General features: G+C 42.8%; 1 long non-coding RNA gene across 1 annotated transcript in view; it reads left to right on the top strand.

Moving 5' to 3' along the window:
- Nucleotides 1-3,005: 3,005 nt before the first annotated feature.
- The window catches only part of LOC118256845 (uncharacterized), a 44,216-nt gene continuing 21,045 nt past the window's right edge, over nt 3,006-26,176 (top strand). Inside the window, exon 1 of the long non-coding RNA XR_004781367.2 lies at nt 3,006-3,378. This is a non-coding gene — a long non-coding RNA (uncharacterized LOC118256845). The remainder of the gene's footprint in view (nt 3,379-26,176) is intronic.

Here is a 26,176-nt window from a genome sequence, read left to right as displayed (position 1 = left end):
ACGCTGAAGTCCTGCTCCACAAGCTACTTATGAAAGCCCAAGGCTTCTGTAAACACCAGGAATAAGAAAAGGGGAAAAAATAACAATAAAAGCAGGCTATTTGCACCAACAAACCACCAGTTTACATGTGAGGCTTCAGAAGGGCAATGTCTTTAGATACCTGACTTCACTATATGCTCATGCTTTCTAGCCCTCTCTTTCCATGGAAGCCAGGATGGAAAACCTTGCTGGGAAAACTTTTGCCTCGCTAGGTAAGAGATACAGAGAGAGAGGGCGCAGCGTGGTGGAAACTCAGAACGTTCATACAGCTTGTCATCACCACTCCACACAGAAGCAATGCTCAGGTCTGGGGGACTTTTTACAGAGAAAACCGACCTGCATGCAATTAGCACCAGGGTGTGTTTGCACAAAAACAGGTTCCACCCTGACTGCCTCCACAAAAGGGCAAGCAGTGTGGTTGTGAGAATGTGGTCATCCTCAGAAACAACTGGTTTTGTTCACTTTCTTGTCTCTGAATGTCATCTTTAGCAGAAGCAATATAAGAAATAAGGCACGTCACAAAGCTTGTTTACACCTACTGCAGGCTTTGACTATTTACATCTATTTGAGATAAAATCTGAATTGTTGTCATAGGCTTCAGCATCTTGCATTAGGGCATTTCCCTGGGCTATATGCTCTCATCCATGCCCCCCTTTTTTTTTTTTAATTAGAGTTGGTCTTTTGACTATACAAAGCACTTATTTTAAAATAAATTAATAGATTTATCATTAACCAAATAAATAAATCTTGCCTAAAATACGACATTTGTTTGGGGCTGGTCAAATTATTTGTGGTCTTCAGGTTCCACTGCTCACTGTCTGTCCAGATATGGTCCTGGGCAACCTGCTCTGGGTGTCCCTGCCTGAGCAGAAGGGTTGGAGCAGATGACCTCCAGAGGTGCCTTCCAACTCAACCCTTCTGTGATTCCCAGATTCCATACTACAAACCGAGGTGGTCGCTGGGAGGCGCAGTACAGTGTGCAACAAAAATCTGGCACAGCTCTAGCAGCCGTTCCCTACGAAGTTGTAATAGTGGTTATGTTGCCTCCTGGGATTAAGTATTTGGTGACTTGAGCAACCTGGATGTGAGGGATGGGTATAGTAAGTCACTGTGTCCTACAGAAACTACAATGAGAAAATGCTCAATGCTGTCCATCATTTGTTTTATTTCTATGTGCTCAGATTCAGTATATTCGCTCACTAATATACACTGTTTGTCAACTGCATCCCAAGCGTATTCTCAGTGAATCAAGTAAGGTGCACCAGAGATACATTTTAATGGTTTATATATTTATAGTTTAGATGAACTAGTTTAATTTTAGCAAGTTGACACTACTGCCTCATACTTCATCCTACTAACAGATTTATGTCTAGGGTTTTTGTTCATCCATTATTCCTTGCACTGTTCGGTTTGCCTTTCTTGTCCTTATTCTTAGCGGACTGGTGATGCACACAGCTCTCTCTCTGGGGCCAAAGACACTTTCAATTCTTCCTCCTGCATTAATAACACAGACAGACAACTTGTCTTCTGAGGGCTTTTTACTGTATTTTGGTGCCTCATATTCTATGAAAAGATATACTGCTATGAAAAGAGTCATTGTAGTTGCTTTCTCCTACTTTATCCTCAGGGTACTGTCATTGTTATCTATTAGCTACAGAATAGCCTGAGTTTTTCATGTTTCTTCATAGTCTTGTTTATTATTTACTGCTCCTTTCACTAGAATATCAGCTCATCTCTGCCCTTTGCTATGTATCGGGCTTCAGCCATTATGATTTTGCATTGTTGTTTCACCATCTTCTATAAAAGCACTCAGAGGGGGGAGAACACATACCTCCTATGGCTGTGGAAAATGTAACTGTGGGTTCTACTGAGAGTGACCTTTCAGCATCAGATGCAGCATCTGCATCAGGATTTTTCATAAACAGGTTCACAGGGCTGGTTTTTTTTAAGTCTTTTGCTTTTGCCTGAGAGTGTCCTCCTTTGACAATGCATTGAAAGTCTTTAACAATGTCTTGAAAGAAAACACTACAAAGTTGTTCCCTGTTTTTACCTATGTATGAAACAGAAGCTCTTGAGAGGGATGAGAAGAGGGCTGCTTGGTGATATGCCAGAGACAAGGCCCTATATGAAATCCTGATGCATCCGTGATTTATATTCTCATTGACCACATGGTTTTGCACAGTAGATCCAGCTGCCGTTCACCAGATCATTAAAGGCATGAGTCTCTACATATTCCTTTTCCAGCAAAGTATAGCAGTAATACCTAATAAACAAATTACTGTTAGGCAAGTTCCAACATGTACAAGCAGCCTGTTAATGAAAATAACTTGCATGGCTGCAAAAAAAAATTCTTGGAGGACTCTCTTAAAGGGCTATTAAGTTTCTCCTGGGGTTTTCTCCACAACGGGAGCCTAGCAGTTACAAACAAGCAACCCTTCATCTAAGCCAGGGCAGAGCTTTTTGTTGTGGTGATGCTTTGTTCTGCTTTGTCAGTCCGACCGACATAACCGAGCTCTGGACTTCGCTCCACCCTTGCCAGAAGTCCCAGAGAACATACCTGCAGCCACTACAGCTCCTCCAGGTTTGGCTTCAATTTGGAGATGTGCACAGCTGAGTGAGAGATTTTTGTAATCACAGAAGGGCAGGGAGGAAGAGAATGTTACTATAAGCCAGGCTTGTCTTGGCCATAGCAATAAATTGCTCATGGCCAATTTCAGCTAATGCTGGCCTTTCTGCATGAAATTATCGCATTTCTTTGAATCTCCAGACTAAAACCGAAGTGTCCCTCTCTGAGCTGGCTGCCAAAGGGCCTTTAGGACAACAGCTTTGACCAAGCTGTTGCCAGAGGCATGTACCCCCTTGGAGTCCTCTGTGCGTTTATGAATACACCCGGTGCCAGGGCTGCTCAGCAGTGACTCAGCAGCAGGAAATCTGATGTAGATCCTCCTCATCGCACACCCAGAGTGCAGCTGCTCTCCGCTTCCTAGCCGTTAACAGGGGCACCGCAAATGGCTTCTGTTAAAGATACATTTCCCTTCCTACTGCAACCCCTGTGCCCACAGTCTACCGCTGTGAATGTGAATGAACCTTTGTACAGGTTCTCTTCGCTCCTTCCCTCTCTCAACAGATGTAATGGCGAGATTTTGGAGAAGCAGAGACCCACTTACAAACCTAAGAAAAGCAACCTCAGTGGGGGTGTGCAGATGTTTATTTGAGTGCTCCTTCTCTTTTATTTCCCTCGAAAGATGTTGTCAGGCCCCACCTCGCCCGTGCTGGAAGTTGCAGGAGCTGAGGAGGATCGCTTTGGGGCTGGCTGGGGCTCGGTGCAGCTGCTATGAGGTAAAGCTGCTCCATAATCCCCACCGCCTCAGCTTCCTCTGCCTGCAAGCCATCGCTGCGTGCTCGCAGCACCGCAGTTACAGACACGCTCTGGCATTATGTGCTGATTACATGGCCGGCTGCTTGATTTATTCGCTTTCTTAATTTGCTTCTGCCTGCTGTTTCTCCTCTGTGTAAAGATCCTGCCTTCTGAGCATCATATTTTTTTCCCCTGCATTTAAATCGCAGCAGTGTCCTTCTATAGGCTCCACACAGACACGGATGTACACGGCTGTCTGTGTGTACGTGCCCCACAGTCGCAGCCCGGCCCAGCAACAGCCGCAAGCCGCGGGCCGGAGCAGGGCCGGAGCAACGCTGCCGCGGCGCCATCTCGCGTCGTCCCGCGCGGGGCCGGGCCGGACAGGGGCGGCGCGGGGGACGCGGGTTCGAGACCCGAGAGGGGCCGTGAGGGGGAGGAGGGCTGCTGCCCCATCGCGGCGTCCTGCTGGGGTCCGGCGTCCTCCGGTAAACTCTGTTCAGGAGCCTGGGTTCCCCGGGGCTCCATTTTGCAGCCGGCTCTTGTCAGTGTTTTTATAAATGAGCTGGACACCGGAGTCAAGTGCACACAGAGTTTGCAGATGACACTAAGTTAGGAGGAGCTGTTGAGTCCCTCAAGAGCAGCAACAAAATAGAAGCTGGTCGGTCACCAATATGAAGTGCAACAAGAGCAAGTGCTGGATTCTGCACCTGGGACAGAGCAACCCTGGCTGTGTTTACAGACTCTGGAGAACATCCTCACAGAAAGGGATCTGGAGGTTCTGGTCGATGGCAAATTGAACACAAGCCAGCAGTGTGCCCTGGCAGCCAGGAGAGCCAGCCACGTCCTGGAGTGCATCAGGCACAGCACGGCTAGCCAGCCGAGGGAAGGGATTGTCCCGCTCTGCTCTGCACTGGTGCAACCTCACCTCGAGTGCTGTGTGCAGTTTTGGGCACCACAATGTCAGAAGGACATAAAACTATTAGAGAGTGTCCAAAGGAGGACTACGAAAATGATGGTCTAGAGGGCAGGATGTATGAGGAGCGGCTGAGGTCCCTTGGTTTGCTCAGCCCAGAGCAGAGCAGGCTGAGGGGAGGCCTCATGGCGGCCTGCAGCTCCCTCACGAGGGGAGCGGAGGGGCAGGCGCTGAGCTCTGCTCTCTGGGGACAGCGACAGGACCCGAGGGAACGGCATGGGGCTGGACAGGGGAGGGTCAGGCTGGGTGTTTGTGTGGTCCTGTGTGGAGCCAGGAATTGGACTCGGTGATCCTTGTGGGTTCCTTCCAACTCAGGAGATTCTGTGATTCTATAATTATAAATTGTTCAGGCTCTCTGAACCCCACCAGCTGTGCCTGTTGCTCTGTAGCCACTCTTGTATTGAGATGTACATGTACATAGATACCCTGTGGATGCAAATTCACAGGCTGCAAAGCTCAGGTTCATCACCAACAATGGTCTCTCTGCTATTCTCCATACTCCTGGTGGTCTTAAACTGGTGCATGGACGCTACTTCAGGAAGGCTCCATGCCACTTCTGCAGTATCTCAGGCTACCGTCCAATAACCTCATAAGTACAACAATGCCAGAAACCAGATACAAGGAAAGACGTCTTCAGTGGAGGGTATTTCTTTCCACTGTTTGCACCTAACAGTAGCAGTTTCAGTTTGCTGTGAGTGAAACAGGTTTTTTTACAGAGCATAAGCAACTGCACAATTCAAGTCAGCGATGCACTGAACTCTTCAATGCCAGTTCAATGAAGAGAAGAATTCAAGAAGTGGCATAGCAGAGAGGAAGGAAAAAAAAAAAAAAAAAGCAGCACTGAGAACAACACATACATTGTTAATTGATCCATATAGACTTCTGGTCATTAAAAAAGAAAAAAAAATAGGAAAAACCCTCAGTAAGTTCAGGAAAGTGGAGAAACATGAAACATTGCCAGGGGAAGAAATGAACTGAAGGAAACTCAAGAACACAGAAATATCTGTTAAAAGGAAGAGTTAAAAGGGACAGGGTAAATGACTACCCTACAGAGAAGGTGCAGGGCTATTTTAACATCATGACTATTTTTATTTAGTTTCTTCCCTTCTTAATCGAAGGTCATACAGTTGACAACTGGAAATGCAGTATTGTCATGATATCATTCTCTTTTAGAAGTAATCTCAAAATATGCTTCTCTATTGCCACTAACTTTTGCATATATTTGCCTCCTACATTCCTCCAAGAGAGAGCAAAAGCAGGCTTGGGAAAGGATGAACCAAATGTAAAGAAGGTGAAAGAGTATAACCAAACTTTCTAAGTGTCTAATTCCCATGTATTTAAATGGTCTTCAGGAGAGTTCATGACATATTGCTTTCTTTTTCTAGTCTTTGTTTTTAAACATCTGTAATACTAAACAATTTTGTCATACTATTAAACATTGTCATACGCCAAATAATAAAAGGTCTCTGAGAGGATTTGGGGAATTTATCACTTTAATAAATATGCTTATTTGTACAAAGTATATAACAAAAAATGTAAGCCCTTTTACAATGTCCCCACATTCTTATTTGCAATCTAGAAAGTCAATGCCTGCTTACCTTCAGTTGAACTAACACCTATTAAATATAAAAGCTGTTAGAATAGCTGCATGTTTTTGACCAAATTAGAGGGTTTCTGCTTTCATGGTGATAAGGATTGAGAATATGGATCAATAAATCCACATTCCTCAATAAGTGAATGTGCATTTAACCTTGTAGCAGTTTGAAATGACCGCACATAATTTCCATTATTATGTGATACCAGGTTATGATTATCAGGAGTTTCTAAGTAAAAAGATATCAAATGTACTTCATTGATTCTGTGCTAGGAAAGAAGAATAGAAGGCTGCTGGAACAAGACAAGAAGTCCAGCTGGGTCTTTCACCTCATGCTCCCCATGCAAGCCAGCAACCCTACCCTATGCCACAATGGCACTAACCAACCAAATCTTGAAAGCCTCAGTCATTCTCCCAGACCACATTTGCTGACATGTTCATGTGTGTGAACAAATGCGGGTGAAAGCAGTTTCATTTCAATAGCAGCAAAGAGGCTGTAAGTGTTCAGCAAATATGTGATCAGACTATTCATATTTAAAGCATGTAAGCAGAAATTCAGGTCTCGAATCTTAGGCATGATGTTTTGGAAATTGTAGGTCTAGCCAGCTCCTTGCATGAAGGCACACGAAAGGGTTCGGTGCTTCTCCTTGAATCAGGCAGGTGAACAGATAGTGCCTTGGCGCATTGCTCCAGGCAGCAATGGCCCTTATGAGCATTGCATGAAATGGGTGCTGAGCTCATCAGTAAGCGGAAAAAACTGCCTACATTCATAAATCTGTACATGTTTGTTGGTGCAATCAGCACAGCCATTGTGAACTCTTCCAGCTCCATATGGTGGGGTATAGACTTATGTTTTGTCATAACCATTCAGGAGACTGTGTTTTTTTCTTGGGCTCATTGATGATAGAACTCTGTGGAGATGATCTGCATTGTGCTATTAAAAGTCGTGAGGGATAGTAGGTCTGGCTTAGCTCCATCATCAGCTCTGCATAATTTATTAATATTTTTATTTGCTCTTTTCACTCCATACTGTGGCAGTTTGGAGCGAGCAGATATAAACATGTACTTTCAATGCAGGCATTAGGGAAAGAGAGGAGGCAACTCAATCATAACTCAAAGGAATGTCTGTCACCTATAAAATCAATGTCAGAAAATAGAAAGAGTAATAAAAGAAATGGAATATACAGTAATGGATATCGGCATTGCACAGACAAAACAATGAAGGCACTGCTTTACCGTAAATCTGTGGTATGAAGCAAAGATCACAAAAGTTAGCTGTGGATTTTGGACAGCACTCTGTACTGGTCTTATACAGCCATCACACACTCAAAGACGCATAAAGCAGGTATAGGTTACCCCTGAGGTCAATAATAACTTAGTTATTCTCTAATTTCTCGAGCAGGTGAAGCATTAGATGATCATTTGTGGTGTTTGCCCATCCCTGAAGCCTTTTATAATGTTGTCATTTGGAAATCCCAAGTTTACAGATTGTATCACCTTACAAGAGTGTAACAAGTTTATGACAGCCGACTTTTCCCCTTTCCGCATTCCTTGCTTAAAAAAAAAAAAGGAACAATAGATAGAAGGAAGCTTCAGCGTTGATTCACTTGTCATCAAAATACACTGTCAGCTCTTTGGGGGCTCAGGGAGGTTTTTCCTTTACATCCTAAAGTCTGTGGAACCCTGTATGTGATACGATTTTAGTGTAGATTTTAGAGACTTCCAGAGAAGACACTGTCTTTATGAGGGAAATGCGGCAGGACTCAACCTGCAACATGCTGAAGAGTGGGCAGGCTTGCTGAGCCCCCCTGCCAGCTCAGTGTGTGAGAGCGCACACAGGTAGACCTCTGTGTGCGCATAGATGTGTGCATGCATAAGCTGCGCTCATAAATACGTTTTACCCATCAGAGAAAACAAAATGATAGCAGCTGGTAGGAGATGGCATTTTTATAACTGCCTGCTAATTTTTCCGTAGCTCATTGCAGAGCATTTTAGAACAGCGATCTTGCCAGTAAGTGCCAGTTCTTTTCGTTCAGTTCAGTTTAATAGCTTAATAGCTCATAATTGGTGTTCTTGGGTACTGGTAGTAAAAGGACACTATGCTCCATTAAGTCCAGGATATTTATTTTGAGAAAATGAGTGAGTGCACAATTTTCTGGGAGCACTAATAGACTTAAATGGATTTCAAAAAACCTTTTACCATTAAAGAATAAGACTCAAATATGGGTCACATGCTCCACTCCCAGAATGAGTCCAGGACGCAGTCTGTCACTCACTCATTCTTCATTAAAGAAATTTTGCAGCTCTTGCCAGCAGTGCTCCCGATTCTTACGCCTGTGAGTGGGATCAGACTCAGGCCTCCTATGCTTAGAGTAGACAGTATTCTTTATAAAAAGGATATATGTTTTTGAAGCAAGTTAATTCAGCATTTTGATTGTAAGGCTACCCACTAGAAATAACCCCTAGAAAATCTGCTGCTGTCCAAAGATTCATCCACGCAGAGGGATGTTAGTCTCAGGGTGTTTTTAAAGTTCTTCTATGGACTGGTGGGTTCTGTGTTTGAACATCCCACGCCCTTTCCTCCAGAGCTCATGGGCAACAAACTGTAATGTAACACGCTCTGCTGCTTCCTCTGGACTCTGACTCAGCACCATGTTTACGTGGCCGCTAAGTTACCGGGATACTTACACGGACTGATCGCACTTGGAGGTTGTTCAGCATTTCCCATGCCCGTGGAGCACCACACCCTTCCCACACGTAAGATTTCTTAGTCCTGAGTCTTTAGCACGAAGACATATTTAGCAATTCTTCTCCAACTCCTCATTTCTGATTAAGGGTTATTTTATGTGGTGTATCGTCTCAAGCCTTTCAGACTAGCCTAAAATGTTGATGTTGTAAGCAAAGCAAACTTGCTAAGAGAAAAGCAAACTTGGAAGAGAAAATCTGATCAAAGAGATGTGACGTACACAGTACAACCCATGTGGCACTGGGCAAGTCTTGCCTGTGGTTCCTTCATGTCACTGGGGGGAAGTTGGGATTTTTTCTGTTACTCTAGCATGAGTACTTAATTCCCTTCTGATCAGGCTGGCTCATCACCCTTCTCCCCAACATCTCTCAGTTAATCTAGTTAGATGTTATGAACATCTCTCATTCTCCTTCCCTCTTCCTTTAAATAATGTACTCTCTGTTGAAGAGATGGAAGCTTTTTCTTCAAAATATCTGGTATAAATGCATACATCTGTTTCAGAGTATGTGTCTTGCTTCAGTTTAACAAACTTAATTCCCCATTGCTACTACAACTAGTAAAAGTTCTTGGGAAGACCTACCCATTTTATACCCACGTCACTCATCTCATGTCTAAATAAAACCAGATTAAATTAGTGAGCCAGCATGCTGTGTGTGCTGAGCTGGTGCTTGGCATATAAACAATAAAACAACAAAACATACAAACAATAGTAGAAAGAAGACTTCGCATTTCACTTTTTATCACGTCATATTTTCTCTTGCAATACGCATTTGGAATATTGTCCTGCAACAATATTTTCATTTTGAATTTTGTTTTTATAGACTGCTTTTCTTTTGTAAATGCCCCTCCCATAAATATGGCAATGTTAGTTATCTACGGATGATTCATTTATCCTGCTGACAGCTAGTCTGTCCAATGAATTAGAAACAACCACAGTTCCATGACATCTAATTATACTTTCCCTCTCTTTTTTTCTGTTTTAGAGGAAAGCAAGGTCTTAATATGCAATAACGCGTAACGAAAAGGTTTTAAATATATTTGAGGGCTTTCATTTGAGTTAAAATATTTTTTCTTTTAATTTACTAGCCAGATATGCTGAATTTACATGATCTTCTGCAGAGAGTTGTAATGTTCTATTGAACACCAGAGTTATGACATAGTATAAATATTCAATAAAATTTTTGATAATTTCTGTCTCTAGCTGCAGTTTCTCCGTAGGTAACGATGGTTGTATTTGAGCACACAGATTAATCTCACCAGTCCATACCCTTGTATTCTGTTCCTGGACTGTGGGGTGCATTGTTCTCTGCTCAGGAGGTTTGAGGTCCCTCAGCTCTTGGGACTTTTGACCTGGAGTCAGCCTCTGGTGTCATTCGGAGAAGCATGCGAGCAGCTTACCTCATACCCACCACCAATGACTTTAAAGGTAGTGGTGCCAAAGAGAGTTCCTAAACACGGTTCAGAGGACAGATGGAAAGCCGAAATTGAATCTGTAGTCCATAACACCTACAGTGGCAGGGAAAGCCCTAAATAGCTTCTTTCATCACCAGCCATACTGGGACCAGCAATGTGACTCCTTGTTCACAAGTATGCTTCTGCTGTGAGAAGCCATCCTACGTATTCAAGGGCTACCTCTGAGAAACAGGGCTTACAAGTTTGGATCTGTAGCTTCTACATGAAGACAATCGGTAGAAATAAGGTGTCGCAGAACTGGAGTGTGAAAGGGAGGATCTGCTTCTCACAAGCTCAAGGAGGTGACTCACACAGAACAACACTTCTCTCCAATTTGATGAGTACTTGCTAAAGGAGAGCATTCAGACACCCCCATGAACACTTTTACCTTCTAGTACAACTTTTTGCACTGATCAAGCTGATCATATTGGCCCTCATCTAGCTGAGAGCAGGGCCGAGTGTCATCTTGCTTTGTTTAGCTCCACATTCATCCGTATGGATCAAGTCCCACAAAAGCTTACATTTGCCAGCTGGCAAAAAGCCACAAAACTTATTGTTTTGCCATGCCTCCAGTCTTCGGTGAACACAACCGCTGACATCAAGGTCATCGTGCCCTTGTATGCACCACTGTCATTTTTGCCAGCACGGCTGAGGAGCTGCAGGGTGCCCGACAGCCAGCCATAGGAGAGTGATGTGGTGGATCTGGCTCAGAATTATAAAGCAGAGAGGAGCAGTAGGCAGACAAAGGTGGTAAGTCCTGCTCTCTGTAAGTAAAGGGGGTTTGGCTCTGGAAGAGGTGTTGAAATTGTCAGTAGGGCACGTAAATGACCCTGCTATTTTCTTGCGTGCACCTATGTGTCCTGATGTCAACTTCGTGCAGAGTTCTCTGTGCTGGTTTTCACTCAGGTGACGAACACAAAGAATGTCACCCACCAGTGGGCAAAGTAATGCGAACAATAATCCAACTGAAGGAAATCGGGAAGAAAATCAGAAGATTGTCTCAAATCTGCATATGCTTTAAACTTAATAAAATACCAGCTGCCAACTAAATGCCTTGAGGTTACTAACTGCTCAGAAATTGAAGGCTAAGAGCCATGAAATTATCAAGATTCACAGTTATGTTTAACGTAGCTGCTGAACCTCAGTATAATTAGTATTGACTACCTCTGCTAATCAATCTAAAGCAGATGTTGGAAATAAGAGGCTAAAACATGTAATATTGGGTGCCAAAAGTTCATCCAGAGGTCCTATTTATGGTATGCCATTGCTTTGCTATGTTTTTTTTTTCTTCAGTGAGAATTGAAAGATGTGGTTTAGAACCATAACTGACAAAAACCCATTTTAATAACTATTCTGGGCTTATCTCAACGTGCATACGAGCGTGCCTATTTGGAAGATTTCTGGCTCTTATGTATGCATTTTATAACTGTTGCTGAATTTGGCAAACAGCCACTTAAAGGCAAATATAAAATTTTACTGTGAGTATCTCATAATTAGTTATATTATAGCTTACAGTGTTACATACTTTCAGAGCATGTTTGTTCACAGGGTTATGGGATACAGTCACAGAACTGTCCCTAAAAAGGATTTGATTAAAGGAGAACAGGCTCAGCTCCGGGAAAGCATTTGTTCACTTGCTTCAGCCTGCCTGTAGTCACAATGGTCCTTACACATATTCTTGGAAGATCATTTCCAAAATATGTGCAGAATGAATTAAAGAATTTCAGTTGCCTTACTGGCTCTTGAAACTTAATATAGCTTTCAAAAGCAGCTATAGTCCAAATAGAATTATTATTTCCTTGAGGTCTGAGTAAACTGTCATTTAAATTGAACTTGCAGATAGTACCTGCAAAAACACCATCTGGCAACTCTCATGATATTGAAGTGGTTAAGTTTTCATGGAACTTGGAAGAAAAAGAAAACCTTTCCTAGCAGAAAGCAAAGAACATAGAAAATTGTCTATCTTTGCAAAGTTTAATGCAGAAGCAAGCAGTCATCATAGTAACAGTAGGGCAAGTTATATCAACATTAACTTAATGCATTCCCTCTTAAGAGGCCATTAGCAATAGTAAGTAAATCGCAGACCCTTCTGTCTGTCTGTCTGTCTGTCTCACAAATCTGGAGTGCATTTGTGAGGGAGTGGCTTCAAATGTTGATTCAAATAATTCCATTTGTGCTGAAACCTCTGAAGCCTGAAATACAGCTCCTGAATCGTCCCCAAAGCTGATCTCCAAGATTTTTTTCTACTGTGGCATAAATGAAAATAAAGAAGGAAAAATCAAGTTGCCTTTGCATGATTGTTTTCAATGACCCAGTTAGAAATCCACGGTGAGTTTCTTGAAAGTTTAGGGGAAAATCACACAGAGAAAATGTAACCCTTTTTTCGCACATCTCGTGCTTCCTGATGCCACCAGCTGCATAACAAAGCCTTCATGCAGACAGAAGTCATGCTCTCCTTTTGCACCACGTCTTCCACCTCCTCAGCCCGGGAGCCCCAGCCTAAGCCCTGTGCCTCCAGCTCTGCCCCCGCTCCATGCCTGCAGGCAGAAGTGGCAGCGTTTGTGCACAGGGAGCCTAAAACTGCTCCCCAGGGAGGCAGCAGTGCCTGGACCTTGCAGACTGCAAGCATGAAATTTACAATGCGGAGGAGAATATGGCTCTTCTCCTGTAAGGCTGCTCACAGAAAGAGCTGAGAAACACCAGAGGCAGGGAGAAATGGCGAGGATCTTGAAAGTCTTGAGAGAGTTTTAAATGATCCCTGCACAGACACAGCAGGTTACACACGCTATGGAAATTGGAAATCTTTTTGCAAAGTTGAATGCTCTAGCTATGCAGCTCCTGGATAGCTCTGTTGGCTTAGAAAATACCTTTTACAAAGTATTTTCCTTCATAAACTTCTTTGTTTAAGTTTTGAAAATGACTTGATTGAATGTGAAACCTTAAGGATTTGGTTTTCCATCAATCTTTTGACTTTGTATGCTAAATCAGCAAGGCAGCTGGATGAGCAGTTATGTAAGCAGTAACAAGACAGCTGCAGGTTATTGTTTCTTCATACTATTCCTATAAGCTCATTTGTTGTTCAGAAATCATTCAGAACCCTGACAGAAACCTTCCAAAATCTGTGTTAAAAACATCTTGAGCCGTAGTCCGTCACGCAGTCATCTGCTCAACACCACAAGTAGTTCCAAATATCTCCTGTGAAATCCTTTTAAAAATAGAGTTTCCCACAAGCATATAGCTTTTGGAAGTGTCAGACCAGCTGCCAGAGGTTGCATCTGCCTGTTGGGGACCCAGCACCAGAGAAATACACAAAGGTAGAGGAGCAGCTGCAGAGAGACACCCTGCTGGACCAAGTCCTCCTGGCCACGGCTGAGGCTGAGCAGACTGACTGACTTACTTGTTCCACTTGGAGAAGTAGTTAGGTTAGTAAGATGCATCTTGCTGTGTTAGGTGGGCCTAGATACCCACATGGCACACGTCTCAACTCCGAGTCCTTCATGCATGCTTGAGCAGTCCTAGGTGCAGCCACAGCTGATCGTGTGGCAGTGAGGTTATGGCAGCAGTAGTATTTAACCAATCCTTCCTCTACCAGGCTGTGTTTCTGCCAGCTGGACCACTATGAAGTTCCTAATAACCAGAGAGTGTTTATGGGCCTTTACCCTCCAGCTGTGGCAGGTGAGTTCTTGGTGCCTCGAGTGCCCTTCCCACCAGTGAGAGGTGGGTCCCTCCAGCAGCAGAAATACAAGTTTCAGGAAGCACAACCTACCAGTTTAAGCTGAAACAGATTCTCACCACCATAATTGCACATTAACGAGAGCAGCTGGAAGACTGTCCAACAGGTCTCTAGGGAAGGAATCATAGCATGCCAGGTTGGGTACATCCTTCTTGTCACATATGAATAATAACATCAAAAATGTACCTTCACTTTCTAAAATATAGAAGAAACATATAAACAGCTCATGTCTCAACACAGTATGACACTGCGAGTTAGTTATATGAAGCTCTTCTTAATCATTTGTTTCATGGCCTTTGTGGGACAATACCAGGAAAAGGCTGCGCTTTTTTTAACCGACAGAAATATTTCCTGAATTTCTTTGATTGCAACCAGCTTTGCAGTCACGTGCTCACAGACTTGGCCTCTCTTCCAAACTCTCTCTTTTACATGTGTGCCTACATACAGACCCCATGGAGACTGCTGCACCACGGAGATGAACTGGAGCTCTGCAGGTAATGTTGGGGCTGCACAGACACTGAAACTGCAGTGGAGCAGTGAAGTGCTCAAACGAAAGAAAGGAGTATTAGTATTGGGATTAGACTCCATATACAGGATGTGATTCAGACACCATATTTAGGTGCGTACAGTGTGTCTATGGTGAGGCAGCTGTCTATGACATTACTGTGATAAAGGAGGTCAAAGAATCAATTCAGTGTCCTAAATCATAGTTTTTCTGTGTCGTTTGAGACTCACAGGGCAGCTATTACACAGAATTCACAGGCAATTTGTGACCTGCTGCAGGGCAAAGACCCTGTCAGAGATCAGGCATGAAGTCCCTGGGCTAGGGGCTTGATTTGGTTGCTCACACATGGGTATCTATCACTATTTGAGAAGCCCTAGGAAGTCCAAGGTGTGCACAAGGCTGGAAGACATGGCACAGAGCCTCTGAGAGCCGTGCCCTTCTGAAATGGCAGTTAAATGTGTCCTGGCCACCTCAGCTGGCTCTAAGTCCATAACTGGGACTGAAGAATACTGCTTTGTGTCCACTTGCTGTTCCAGAAGAGGAAGGGTTTCCCATGAGTGCCATGTTATACATAGAGTCCTGCGAGGATGGACCATCTCAGGCTGTACCAGGAGTACATGTCCAGGCAGCTGAATCCCATCGTGTATAATGACACCCTCACCAACAAACTCACACGTAGACGCTCACGTTGTAGACCCCTGGCAGCGCAGGCCTGAACTGAGACCTTCACCTCCATCTCTGTTTGGAGACTGCCATGCTGTAACACTTCAGACTACGGGCTGTTCCCTTACTTTGGGCCTACCACAGTCAGGGCCTCGGTCTCAACCTGTCCCCCAGCTATGCTGAAGTACCAGTAGTAACTAAAACACACTTCACTACTGAGAGAAGATCAAACCTACTGCCTCGGTGCTGAGCAAATCTACCTTCAGGGAAAACGCCTGTCAGCAGATTCACAGAAGAACTTTGCTACTTCAAGTCCCCCTTGGCTCCCAGGATCACAGAGCCATATGGAGAGGACCCAATGGACGAAAGGTGATGAACACCTGGTTCATCAGGTAGGGGTTTCAGAGTGTTGCTCTCTGGTGTGCAGAAAGTATCTTCATATGGCGTCCTCCGAGTGTCATTACTTCTGCATCTGCTTAATGTGCCCATGGTAGCTGACTTTTTATTTTTGTACGATACCTTATGTATCCCATTTTTACCTTGGGGACTGTGATTTGCAGTGCAGGTTGTCTTCCAGGCCATGCTGAATTATATCAGAGTTCCAAGGCAAGTTTGGCAACTGCTAATAGTGGCTGGCTATTTTTAGATTTTTTTTTTTCTGTTCTTCTCTCAGTTCAGATCTGTCCTATTCAAACTCTATTTTAAAAATATCGATTTTAGGCTAGCAGTAATTTTCACTCCATTCTGGGGGTATATTTTAACTGCTTATAAAAAGAGCTTTTCAATTACATTGCTTCCACTTTGCTTTTTTTCTAAAACTGTGGTATAATTATTTTGACCCTACATCTGTATCTCTTTTTCATGGTGTGAAATTCTCTCAGAAGAAGGACTGCATTCCCATTTAAACTCTTTGTTCAAAGGGGATTTTTTTTTCACATATCCAGTAATACCTATTTCTGAAATCTGCACATGAGCAGTTCAGCAGATATCACTCTTCCTGATGGCTCTGCCCCTCAGTCTTTGCTGTTTATCTGAGTGCTGCCAGATTTGCAGTGCTCTAATTCACAAAGCCAAATTCAGTGACCCCAGTGCCTGAAAATGGCTGAGCTAAGAGTAGTAGAGGGAGCAGAATTTGGCACTTTCAGCACCAGTAGCAGTAAGCAGAAAAAAAAAAAAAAAAAAAAACAAGAAAAAAAAACCCTACTTTCTCATTGTTATCTCAGCTGAACCCACACAGACTATTGCCCTGTGTGGAGATAATTTTGACTGAATCCCATTGTTTTAAAAAACAATTGGAAAAAAAAAAAAGATAACCAAGGAAAAACGTACAGTAGATTTTCCAAAGCAGCTGCCAAAACTGTCACACATATATGCACACAGAGGAAAAAATAGTGCAGTATTGATGCTAGATCCTCTCACAAGCCATTTTTAGCAGTTAGCTAAGTGATGACATTCCCAAAGGAAGGAGGTATACTCTGTAGTATACATTAAGTCTATCAGCAAAGTATGAAATATATGAATATGTCATGCAAAATTGACTTGGCAAAACCAAAAGTGAAGGTCTTGCTTACTTTCCATTTCACAGGTATCTCTGATGTGAGCACAGTTATTCTGGCTTTGGTTACAGCTACAGCTTTACAGTAACAAGGGGGCCACGTACACAGACACTTTTCAGTGTAATACATAAGAAAGAAAACATCTGCAACCTATTGTGCTATCATACATACTAGAGCAGTGTCTTCACAAAATATTTTCCCTAAAACATTTTAAAACTACTTGATTTTTGACTGCCAGAAATATGAGCTCCCATTTTTTGCTGCTAGAATTCTTTGGAAGGTTGCTGTGCAATGGAGCAGAACAGCTGATGAAAAATCTGGCCTGTTTCATGGTGGGGTTTGGAGGCTGAGCATTAGAAAAGCGAAATAGCTTTTTCTCTTCCCGTCCCTTCCCTTCCCTTCCCTTCCCTTCCCTTCCCTTCCCTTCCCTTCCCTTCCCTTCCCTTCCCTTCCCTTCCCTTCCCTTCCCTTCCCTTCCCTTCCCTTCCCTTCCCTTCCCTTCCCTTCCCTTCCCTTCCCTTCCCTTCCCTTTCCTTTCCTTTCCTTTCCTTTCTTCTCCCCTCCCCTCCCCTCCCCTCCCCTCCTCTCCTCTCCTCTCCTCTCCTCTCTTTTTTTTCTTTTTCTTTTTCTTTTTCTTTTTCTTTTTCTTTTTCTTTTTCTTTTTCTTTTTCTTTTTCTTTTTCTTTTTCTTTTTCTTTTTCTTTTTCTTTTTCTTTTTCTTCCTTCTTGGTAGCTCACTATTAGAAGCTTTCTCTATGCTGTGCAAATACTTATAAAGACTAAACTTGCAACTGCTGCAAGTAAGGAGAAGGCTAGAAGGACAACTTGAAGAGAAAGGTCTCCAGCTGGAAACACAGGGATGAGTCTTGTCTCTCTTGTTCTTGTATAAATCCAAATTAATTTAAATTTTAAAAGAAAGAATTTACCTGTTATAAATTTGTGAGATCAGACAGTTTCTCCGGGTCTGGATGGGTGTAAAAGATCTGAACAAAAAAAAAAAAAGAAAAAGGAACAACTTTTATTAGTCTATATTTACTTGAAATATTTATAATGTGCATGAGTACATTAGCTTGACTATCAAAGATTCCCAAAGCAGCTGAGGCTGTCAGGTCCCTCTGGAGGCCCCCTGCCCCAGCCCCCTGCCCCAGCAGGGCCACCCAGAGCAGGGTGCCCAGCACCACGTCCAGGCGGCTTCTGAAGGTCTCCATGAGGAGACCCCACGGCCTCTCTGGGCAGCCTGTGCCAGTGCTCGGCCACCCGCACAGCACACAAGTGCGGCCTGCTGCTCACAGCCTGTGCCCGCTGCCTCTTGTCCTGCCGCTGGCCACCACTGCAAAGAGCCTGGCTCCATCCCGGCTCCTTGGCTCAGTAGGGTTTCTGAGAAATTTCAGCCATCTAGCAGTGCTCGGAAATTTTGCCTCATGTACCATGAAATAGGATAAGTTTGTGTACTGACGATGTTTCACTAGCAAAAGAAAAGAAAAATTGGAAGTTTATTTATGTGGCTGACACTTCAGAGATGGTTGCAACTATTTTCTAGCTTTATGATTGACTTACTTTTTCCAAAGTCATCACTAATCATAACTCAGCCTGGTCAGAATTGCCTCTAGAGTACTTAAGTATTACTATCTAATGGCCTGCAAGGAAAGAAAGAGCCCAAGAGCTGAAAAGTACTTAAGTATTACTATCTAATGGCCTGCAAGGAAAGAAAGAGCCCAAGAGCTGAAAACTCAACACAAAGTGCCACTCACAGCTGTAACAGTCAGCTTCAAAGGGATAAGAATTGTTATAAAGCATATCTGGGCCATTGGAAAAAAAAGCACGTAAGATGTTTGCTACCATAGCAAGGCTAATGCAAGAAAAAGATCATCTTTTTTTCTATTTATTTTTTTTTTTAGTCACACTGCACACAGTATTCACGGATTGATGCTGGAGCATAACGATGCTTCCCGTTTTGCTATTTCCTTTCTCAATAATCTCTGTCATTTGATTTGCTATTCACTTTTCACTGATGTTTTCAAAGAGCTAAATGCAGAGGCTGCAGGATCTCTTTCCCAGCGGTAATAGGTAATTAAGAACCTATCTCTGTGCATGTATAGGTAGGATTATTTTTCTCCAATGCATTAGTTTGCATTCTCTAATGTAATCCAATTTGAACTCATTACCGGCCTTCTTTTTCAGCTCATGGCTCCTGCTTCTTATGCGCACATCTGTCTTTCTCTCCTTCCCCAGACACAACTGAATAATGTTGGCTTTGACACAACATCCTAGCATGGATGTTTAAAATCTCGGTTTCTTTCCAGCAAAGCTGGGCCTTCAGCTGCTACAAATTCCACTGCCAGGTTTCTGCCCCGTGCTACCAACAACAGCTCTAGGGGCTGGACTGGGGTCACCGTGAAGATCGCCACCATGAATGGGGTCTTGTTTAGCTTCTGCTTGCACCAGGTGATCCCGCTCAGCTGTCTTGGTCATCTTCATTTACTGAAGGGCTATCAAATTTGGATATCAAATCGCTGATGAAAGATGGAAGTGCTTTGGAGGGTCATCGGGTTAGCACTGGAACAAGTACCACCAGGCTCCTGGGAGAGCTCAGTTCTTGAATCCTCCGGGTCTCCTCTGAGGAAATGAAGCACATTTCTAGCTGCTGTACATTGTTTATTGGTCCAGGCAGCTATGGTCTACTTCTCACTCTCTCCTGAAAACTTAGTATAAAAAGGGAATTCTGGTCTCTTCTCAATATCTCCAGTCATTATCAGAAGTAATGAAAAATGTTGTTTTCCTCTCTGAATGATCATAAACTGGTCATCTCTAGAGATAATCTAAGGTAGAAATTCATTGTAACAGTCGTAGCAATAAAATTCTACATTCTTTCACTTGGCAGTAACTTAAATAATGTACCATCGACGAGAAAGACAGAATTTTCACCCTTTATTCAGGGTTTGGTTCAACTAGCAAGATTTTCTGAGTTTGCACACAGGAGAATGTGCAGGGTATTATTCTTATGAGCAAACCATTGACTATACCAGGCAATAAGGGGAATAAATTTAAATCTGTGCTTTACATTTGTGGCACCAGGCCTTTGGATTACAGATTTTGAAGTAATTTGCTAAATTCTCCCAATCTTAGACACAATGCCATTGTGATGTGGTAAAAAGACTTCTGAAAGCAGTGTGAAAAGACACGTGATAGCAAGCTCTCCCTGTCTGTGAGGGGGGCTTTTGTGGAAGTCTAAATCATGATGCTTGTGGGAATAGCTAAATTTTTAATAGTTTAACTCTCAGGCAGAGTTCAGAGTGGGCTGAGGTCAGGATGTGTAGAGGCAATATAACTGCTTACATGGAAGTGAATCTAATTAGAGCTCAATATCTTTAAAAGTGGCTAAATTATGGATGTTATTGGGATAGCTTGTGCTGACTGAAAATCGACAAAAGCTTTAATGATGGAAAATAAGTATTACTCTACATAATTAATATATTCACCTTGCCACTACAGTGGGAGAGATTGTGTTTGCTACTTGTGAAACTGTGTGGAAGGAGAGCGATGCAGGTTTTCTTCTTCTTTTTCCTTTTCTTTTTCTTTTTGACAAGTTTGTGCCATTCTGATTTAAATTCCAAAATAAGGTCAGAGCAATTTCTCTGTATCCAAGTGAGAGCTTCTTTGCTGCTCCAGTAGCCAAGAAATGCAAGCAATTGTAAATTTCCATACAATGCAGAATCCAAAAGCGACAGTTCAGATTTTCCATAGCACCTGTCAGGAAAGCAGTCACATCCACTGACTTCAACAGACGAAAAGCTGTAAAACCAAGTGCTTTAGCTATTGACTCCAGTAAGAAAAGCAATAAGCCAAGTTTGAGAGTTTTTGACGGTCTCATCTAGAAAGGATAAAAATACCAAGGAAAGAACTGTTTGGAAAGACAGAACTGGATGTAAAAACTGAAGAAAGATTAAAACAGTATAAGAAGAAAAATATCCATTTTAATCACACAAGAATTGTAAACCAACAATAATGCTAACATACTGTTAATGTGATCAGAGTATGGTGAAAGCCCATTGCCTGGGATGCTCAAGGTGAAATTAAAGCACTTAGGGGTACAACATAGGGAACAATCTCATGCTAGCAGAGACGTGTCATCATAGGCTTTCCTGTATAGCCCGTTCATCCCTAGGCATAGACCCGAATACTACATCTTGATTTTTAGGAATTGTCTCCAGTAAAGATGGGTTTTAATGTGGAAAATTTTCACTACCTTTTTTTTTCTTTTTTTTTCTTTTTTTTTTTTTCTGTTGGCTTAGATTACAGCCATAACCTTCCAGTGAAATAAGGGTAGAAAAAAAAGACATAACAGGTCACATTTTCTGCCCTCTCTCAACCTGATCTGTTTTTAATTCTCTCTATATATTTCTCCCTTCTTCTAAATGATGAGACTAACAAGCCTCTTGATTGTTTTATAAAGGCATGATACATTTCGATAGCCATACCTGTATAGTAAGCACCTGGCTTTATTCCCAGCTGGTCAAGATAATGCATGTTAAAATTGCTTCACTATTACTTCATTTGACACGTTGGATTTTGACCAATTTTCAGCTGCAGATCTTTTTTAAAGACTATAGAAATAAGACGGTAAAAATATCTGGAATAAAATATTTTACATCATCGCTGCTTAAGATTTTATCTTCTTTTCGCTCTCATCACCGTCTTTTTTAGACATTTAAATGAGACAATATAGCACAGTTACCAAATAAAAAAAATAAAATGAGTGACCTTCACAGTTTTGAACAGATTGTTGATTTTGATAGAGTATCTGATTTAAACATACTTAGAAAATAATAAAGAAAACTCAGAAGAAAATACACAGTTTTGTTTTGATGTTCATGCTGTCTGAGAAGTATAAGATTTTTTATTATTCATTCAGAAGCATGAGTTGCAAATAAATAACAAATTTTAAAAGCAGTGAACTTCCTCAGAAGCTGATTTGGAACCCATGGATATCAATGGAAAATGCTCGCTGATTTATTTATTCATTTATTTAATGGTGTTTTGTTGTTGTTATTTGTTTTTGTTTGGTTGGGGTTTTTTTGGTGGTGCATTGGGGTCTTTGATTATCTTTCTCCTTTTCTCTAACTTTCATTTTCTTGTATAATTCCATCATTTCTCCTTTTTGCTGTGATGCACCATAAATGGCAGATGATAAATTGCAGTAGAAATGTTGCAAACAACAGATACTATAGTTATATTACTATAACACATTGCAGATGGGATCCTTGTTATTTCAGTAAACAGACAAAGAATCCAAGGGGCATGGAAATGAACTGCTCTCTGATTTCTGAAGGTGGCCCATCCATCTCCAGGGAAAAAAGTAATTGACTGAGTGATTTTGGACAGTTTGACTTGCACTTAATTAGTCCCAATAGACAGAGGATTTCAAACTGCAGGAATGTGATCATTAATAAATGTGACTATTAATAAACACCAAATTCTTCACTCAGAACTGCTTTTACAATGTAAAAAGTGACCTGAAGCATTTCTCTGAACATTTTGGTTCTCTCCCCAGCCCAAATCCTTTGGTGAAGAAAGGAATCAACATGACATTTATTTCGACTGCAGGCTGAGGTGTGATGGCAAACTAGCATGTCATCAGTTCTACATGTGGAACAGACAAGGATGAATGTAGTGATGTCTGCCACATTTCTACGACAAGTTGCAGAAGCCCAACAGGGCATCCAGAACAGGCAAGGCTAATAACAGGTATCTGAATTTTCATGGATGCCTCCTAGCAAGGTGAAAGGAGGACAATGCATAGAGGTCTTTATGTGGAGATCAAATTCCAATCAAGAACCAAAAACAAACATGTTCCCTTGTCTAAAATCCTTGAAGGGCTCAATGTATAAGGCACCAGAGTATGGTTACCATAACTATATCATACCTATATCATATCACTCCTCTTGAAGGAGGAGGTATAGACTAGCTTAAAGAAAATCTTAACTTACAGTAGCCTGCTATCAGCACAGCAAGCTGTAGAGTGAACACCCATCCATTGCCCATCTCTCCAGGACTTCATTAACTCCCAATTGCCTTCAACAATCCATCTTCTCCTTCCTCATGGCAAGACAAGGCAGAGCTTAAGTTGCATTTATGATTTTTCAACTAAGTCAGTGAGGTCACACATATGAAACTAAGAACAAGATTTGATCCCTTTACTCAGTACATGTTCTGACCTTCATATCACTATAAGCAGGGACGTTTCTTAATAACAATGACTTCAAATCAAGTCTAGGATGTTAGATTTTTAATTAGGATCAGAGGGGCTCAGAAAGCATACTGGTGTGGCCGGTGGACTTCATCTCCATCGCTCCTTCACAGTCACTCTCTGCCCCTGCTCCACGTGGGGTCCCTCCCACGGGATGCCGTCCTTCCCGAACTGAGCCTGCGGGGGCTGCCCACAGGCAGCAGCTCTTCAAGAACTGCTCCCACACGGCTCCGTACCACGGGGTCCATCCCCCAGGAGCAAACTGCTCCAGCACGGGTCCCCCACGGGTGGGCGGCAGCTCCCCCCACACCCCCTGCTCCTGCGTGGGCTCCTCTCCACGGGCTGCAGCTCTGGCCCAGGGCCTGCTCCTGCGGGGGCTCTCCATGGGCCGCAGCCTCCTCCAGGCCACATCCACCTGCTCCACCGGGGGCTCCTCCACGGGCTGCAGCGTGGAGATCTGCTCCATGTGGGACCCATGGGCTGCAGGGGGACAGCCTGCTCCACCAGGGGCCTCTCCACAGGCCGCAGGGGAACTGCTGCTGCGTGCCTGGAGCACCTCCTGCCCTCCTGCTGCACTGACCTTGGGGGCTGCAGGGCTGGTTCTCACTCCTCTCTCCCACCTGCTGTTGTGGAGCAGTTTTGTTGTTGTTGTTGTTGTTTTGTTTGTTTGGTTGGTTGGTTTGGTTTGGTTTTTTTCCCTTTTCTTCAATTTGCTCTCCCAGAGGCTCACCCAGCATCGCTCACTGGCTTGGCTCTGGCCAGCAGCAGGTCCCTTTTGGAGCCGTCTGGAGCTGGCTCTGCTCTGACATGGGGCAGCTCCTGGGCTCTGCTCACAGAGGCCACCCCTGCAGCTCCTCTGCTACCAAAACCTTGCCATGTGAACCCCATACATCTAGATATCTCAAAGTCCAGGATTTCTACTCAGAAAACTGGCATGCTAATTTCTGAATAGAGCAGTAACAGAATTAAGAGTCAGAGAGGATCTGGGGGCAGCACTGAGTTCTGCGGCACTCCTGTGAGATTTGTGCACCACAGGTCAAAAACAATTATTTTGAAATGCATTAGGAAAATCACTTGTGAGAACCATGGAAGCAAATCATTCATTTAGCTCCTTGATCACAACTTTATCCATGTAGCTATTTCCAAGGTGAGCCAGAACACCTCCTTTTCATATTACAGGCTTACATTGTAATTTCTCCTCTCATACGTATGCATTTTATACCTGTATAAAATTTGGCAGAGCCTTTTACAATTACAGCAGAAGAAATAAGTGGCTAATCAGACCTCATATCTGAGATTACCATATCCTGACCAAGGGATTAGCTGGGCATCTGCCCTGTGGGTTTATAACTCAAGGTGATGGAAGTAGTGCAGCTCCTAGCCTGGCTTTCAGATGGCACTTCAGCTTTTGCCCTGCACATAAGTCTTAATTGTTCAAGCAGAAGGAAAAATCAATTCTTATGTTTCCTGCACGCTGGCAGCCTGAATTGTAACCTGCAGCCCAAGGATAAAAGCTCATCTGGGTCACCTTTATTCAAGATGAAAACCTGAGGACGTTTGCTTTAACAACTTCTAGGGGAATTAAGCCAATACATAACAGGATGGAATGCTTGTTCAACAATTTTTTGCTAATTTCTCAGCACTAACAACTTCATTAAAAACATGTTCCACATGTAAAACCCCCAAAGGAGAAAGGCAGTGAAGGGGCCAGGGGGAGAATTAGAAACCCATTTTTACCTCCGTGCAAGGACAACACCCTGCCATCTTCCTCCTCTGCCAGCTCTCTCATTCCCCATCCTGCCTCATGTTGTGATGATGGTTATGGAGGCTGCAGGACCATAAACTCTGCACTGCTGCAGCATGCTACAGTTAATCTGCTAGTTGCTTAGGGACCAGTTTTGTCCTTGTTTCAGGCTGTGCAGAAGGCAGGCTTCCCACTTTATGGGTTGCAGGCGATAAATGAGTACGGCCATCTCTTCTCCAGAGAACCCAGTATATTTCTCTTTGTCTTCGCACATGTTCTCACTCTGTGAGAAGAATAAAAACAACTATGGAGTGATGAGCTCCTGAATCCACTTTGAAAACACACTGATAACTCTCTGAAAAAAAAAAATGCAGACTTAACAGTTGTTATAATCAACAGTGTCATGTAAGGGTTTCAAAATGTCGATGACAGCCTAAGAAGTTACTAATAACAACAGATTGGTGTTCCACATTAGCTTCCCCTAAATAATTTCTGTGTCACATATACTCTGCTTTACAAAGCAAAATGAGATTACTGTCCCACCAGTAAGGAAGGACCAGGACCTTGTAGTATTTAGGCATCTTATTCAGACTCACTGCAGTATGCTGGTACTTCATCAGATTATGGCTGCACCTAAACACATGGTGCCTGGTTCTGGGAGCAAGCTTTGCAATGTGAATGTGGACTTTTCTCTCTTTCGCTCTCCCCTGTACATGTGTACATTGTAACCATTAAGAAATTTAGTCTACCTCCCTAGACCAGATTGAGGAGAATGAAGGAGCACTGGTTCTGAGATATGACTTGGAAGAAGGCAATGGGCTGGACAAAACATCTAAGACCCAGGAGCTGCAGATGAGATTGGAGAAAAAAAAAAAAAAAAAAAAAAAAGATGCAGAATCACTTTTAGTGAGGTATAATAAGATGGGGAAAGGGTTGGAGATAAGGAGATAACAAAGTCAAGAATAGATGTCTGAGATGAGAAAGAGGAAAGCATGATTCTGTTGCAATGGAAGAAAGCCAGGCAACCAAAAAGTAGGGGAAAAAGTAGGAAAGTCTGAGTACAGATAGAAAACAGACATTTCAGGGAACTATCTGTTTTTCACATATATATAAGAAAAATACCCTGTGATGAGATCATTCTAGTCCTAATGTACATACTACACATGATAAATTAATACTACTCTAAGCCTTCTTTCACTTGCCAGAGCCAATTTGGTCATTAAGTCCTTAACAAATCCATAGACTTCCCTCAATTTTACCCCCAAAACAAGGAAAGTGCTCACTGTTTTTAAATGGTATTTTTTCCCTTAAGAGGAAGCCAATACCTGCTGCTAACTCAGATGCCAGATGGTGCGTTCAGATTTATTTAGACATGACCCACTTCACAGGAGGGAGTGTTGCCCATATAGGATACCTGCTAAAGGATCAAACTTCAGTAGACTGATAAGGCTGAATGCAAAGTGATGCGAGGCCCAGCATCATGTACTGCAGGTGATTCATCAAATTCATTGATGCATCAGGAATCTAAATGACTTCAAATTAACATATTTTTTTATGACGTTACTC

This window comes from Cygnus atratus, chromosome 2 (genome assembly GCF_013377495.2).
Source record: "Cygnus atratus isolate AKBS03 ecotype Queensland, Australia chromosome 2, CAtr_DNAZoo_HiC_assembly, whole genome shotgun sequence".
NCBI classification, from domain to species: domain Eukaryota; kingdom Metazoa; phylum Chordata; class Aves; order Anseriformes; family Anatidae; genus Cygnus; species Cygnus atratus.
This window is presented reverse-complemented; position numbering and strand designations above follow the sequence as displayed.